The following is a 3,925-nucleotide window of genomic DNA, read 5'->3' as shown; positions in this document are numbered from 1 at the left end:
TACTGAACTACATGCAAATGTAGTTCCAGGCCTGTGGAGCTCAGGAACTCCAAACAGATGCTGCTTTCCCCTGCAAATTTCTGCTCACCCTTCTTATCTGCCTTACTGCGATTATCTGAATTGTTTTATATTGCTGCAGAACTTAAAGATGCTTTATCACATAGAAGAGATGGTCTTACCCCAACATTAGTTAATAGACATTGGATGAATTTTAATATGAAGTGTTCCCCCACTTGGGGGATTTTATTAAGTCTTGAACTATCACCAACTGATGAAGGGTTTTCCTTTACTATTTTACAAAATACACCCTGCTTAAATCAAAACAGGCTAAATATAAATAGTAACCCCCATAACAAAACATCGCCCTGGCCCCTAACAGATAATAACGATGATTTAGGGCTTGGCAATAAGGAGAAAACATCTTTTTATCTTTGAGGAAATGTAAAGGCTTTATGAAACAAGTTTTCTAGTAAGTAACAGGTACCATTTTCAGCTGTCTAGCTTAGTCATAAGCACATTCATTATAGTGACGTTACATTACTACAGATACATGCCATTATTCAATTTGAAAATAAACATCTGTGCTTACTACAAAGCATACTCTATACTTAAAGTGCTGCTGGTAACAATCAGGTGAACACAGAAAGGCCCTGTCAGTCTGGATCTGCCTCTGTTCCTTGGGCTGGGAATAAGAGAGTTTTAATACTGTCATCTGCTTTTTTATGGCCTCCAGCAGGCACCACAGACTAAAAAGTTTTTTCCTCCCCATTTTTACTTGACTTTTTGTGCAAGGCGAGTCATGAGGCCACAGGCTAACACAGGCACAGAAATAAGAAAATTAGGTTGGAAGGTTTTTTTTGGAGAAAAGAAAAATAAGGTAACCTACATATGTCTCTTGGATGCATTGTTGCTCAGTTCTTCACCCTCTACTATGAGTTGTTCTTTTTCAATTTATACGTCAAGCCATCCTGAATAGGATTGGTATCATCTTCCATACTTACACAATACTGACAAAAGACCTCCAAATCCACTGGGAAGTGACCCCACTGCCTTTCAAGTAATTTGCATAATTGCAAAACTCCCACTCTAATTTAATGTAACTATCTAATAATAAACTTTTGATACTTGCTTATGAAAGAAATCTATTATACATGCACATGACAAAAAAAACTTCCACTCCTACTAAAGATCATGTGTAATACTCTCATCTTAACACTAACCTGTGAGCAACAGAACATGTCAGTAATATCAGGGTAGACAAATCAAAGCAGCTTATAGGTCATGACAGGAGTCATAGAAAGTCTCAGAATACCAAAATATTTACAAAGGAATTTGCACTTATATTATTCATTGCTATGCCAAATTGGAAATTTAGGGGAGGGAACTACCAACACACAGACATAAAATGTAACTTATGTTATGAAAACAGATTCTCACAACTGCACTAAAAACACAAGTGAAGCCAAAAGCAGAACGGAGGGAAAGGAAGAAGGCAGGCAAGCCTACTGCTCTAAATGAAATCAATGGGAGCTCTGCCATCAGCTTAAAAACACAAGTAAGAACTGGCCAGAAGATCATGAGGCAATTCAGCAGACATTCTCAGGACATCTGAACAAAAAGCCCTTAAAACCTCTCAGTACAAAAGCCACAAAATAAAGGAAACTGCCAGTTCCAGCTTAATAAGACTATTTTACGCAGTGCTTGGTGAAGATAATATGTAATGGAAAATTATAAAAAAAGGACAATAATGTCTGTAAGATGGTTGTACGAAAGAACTATCCATTTAAATAGCTTAAGATCCAGTTGCTGATAGAAAAGCTTTATGGTGCACACCCTAAAAGTAAAGTGGATAAGACTGTGATAATATTGATGTTTATCATTAGAGATCTACTTAGTCTTATAGTCTCTTTATGATGAAAACAAACTTGATCGAACTGGCATATAGAAAGATCTTTGTTACATTCTCAAAATACAAACTTTTCTGTGAAAACATACAAAAAATAGATAAATTGTACGCCTACATCTTTAGGTCAAGATGAATTCAGCAGTAAATTTTGAAACAGTACATCTGTCATTTCAGATGAGAGATCTAATCCATGTCTGTGTCTGTGAAATTGTGTAACTCCCCTGGACATTTAGAGCAATGCGAAGCACAGATCTTTAAGACTCATTGAGAAGTCAGTAAAGCTTGATAGTACACATTAAAAAAATATCCTCTAGTAAATCGTGAAGTGCTGGGGGACAGGAAGCAAAATAATTTCGTCAAGTCATTACAGAAAGCAGACCTTGCGTAACATCTAGAATTCACTGAATATAGACTCAGCTCAAAAAAAAGAATCCTATCACATTAATATAATCTGCACATGTGTAGACTACACATGTGCAGTAGAGAATAATGTTATTTCTCCTTACATGTAAAGGCCAATCTACTGAACCCCCAGGGAACAAATTAAAGTTCCTCCCTTTAATCTTTTTCTCCCGTGTGCAAAAATAAAGGGTTTACCAAAGGCTATTTTGAAAGCAAACACTTTCTACTATGTAGGAACTATCCTAAAAATTTCATGCTAATGAAAAATTTAATCTCATGCAACATTAGTGTACAAATACACATTTTATAGCGAATTATTTTATAAGTGTTTAAGACAGAGTTTTTAGTCTCTTTTTAATCCTTTATTCCAAAAAAATCCTTTCTTTAAAAGAAGAAATGTCAGAAGTTCTGACATGGCTACAGTTTGAAGGATCAGAAAGATTGAGTAGAAACAGTCCACTGGGTAGAACGTAGTGAAAGACAACTTAAAATGTGTGAAAAGAAAACATGGCTGTAGCAGAGCATATAAAGGGCAGACAAAGAACTGTGATCATTCAAAGTATGTCCCAGAAGCACTGGCAGCACACTGGTACAAACCTTGCACATGCAGACCCCCCTGCCCAATTTTAAACATTTTGGTGGTTTGACATATCTTATTTGAATTATATTTACCATCCTCTGTCTGTAATAGCAAGGACCTGAAAAATACATCTCTAAGTGATGCTGCTAAGTGATCAATACCTGAATTGGTTCAGGCTGGCATAAGAAGTTACTCTGCAAAGTCCTGCCCAGAATACCAGCAATAACTAAAGAGGTCCAAGGCCCTGACTTGAGCACTGTCCTGTGATTGCCCATACTGTTTAATAGTTTGCGTGCTCCGTGGCCACGCCAGCAGCGCTACCCAGACAATGCTTGGACATGGTTCAGGAAGCATACAGACCACAGACCATTCTCAGTAGACAGCATGGACAAGGCCACCGGTTTTGGAGCAACTGGAGAGAGTGGGAGAAGAGGTTAGGTATACAAATATTAGTCTTGCTGTTACATGTACTTTGGCATATTCTGCTTATTAACGTAACACAGCCACTGTGTCTGCACTGATGTTATGACCTCCCTGCATGTCTCTCAAATTTCTGAAGGAGTATCACATGGTTCTCTGTGCTTCTGGGCAGTCATCTAGCTCAATTTCCTGATCAAAGCTGGGACAGATTCAAATCTGAACAATGAATGCAAATTAGAGACAGAACGTAATTTAAAGAGGATGCCAAGTTCCGAAAACATAAGATTACCTGCAGGACTAGTAGAGAAGAACAGAACTACTAAAATCACTTAAAACAATTACAACACTAAATTCAAGTCTGTTAACTTGCAAGGAAGAAGTGAATGCTCAGTTCTGTTAAACTGAGAACAGCTACCCTGCAGAACTTCACAACTTTTTCCCCACTGTGCAGCAAGTATAGGTCAGTTTCTAAAGCAGTGATATCTGAGTAACTAGAAAAGAAAATACAGGCCTCAGGTCATTGATCTTTGGAAGGATCAGAGAGGGAATTCACTCCTTCTTGGATAGAAGGTACTTGTCAGAGCATTAAACACACAACTTTTTGTTCTTGGTAAAAC

The 3,925-nt window shown here is 37.5% G+C and overlaps 1 protein-coding gene across 1 annotated transcript in view; it reads right to left on the bottom strand.

The window, feature by feature from the left end:
- The window catches only part of ZNF277 (zinc finger protein 277), a 34,593-nt gene that overhangs the window by 6,460 nt on the left and 24,208 nt on the right, over positions 1–3,925 (bottom strand). The gene's annotated exons all lie outside the window — the stretch shown is intronic.

The sequence above is a fragment of the Pygoscelis adeliae genome, unplaced genomic scaffold (genome assembly GCF_000699105.1).
Source record: "Pygoscelis adeliae isolate BGI_AS28 unplaced genomic scaffold, ASM69910v1 Scaffold113, whole genome shotgun sequence".
Classification (NCBI taxonomy): Eukaryota; Metazoa; Chordata; class Aves; order Sphenisciformes; family Spheniscidae; genus Pygoscelis; species Pygoscelis adeliae.
The sequence above is the reverse complement of the archived record's forward strand: the minus strand, read 5'-3'. Positions and strand labels throughout refer to the sequence as shown.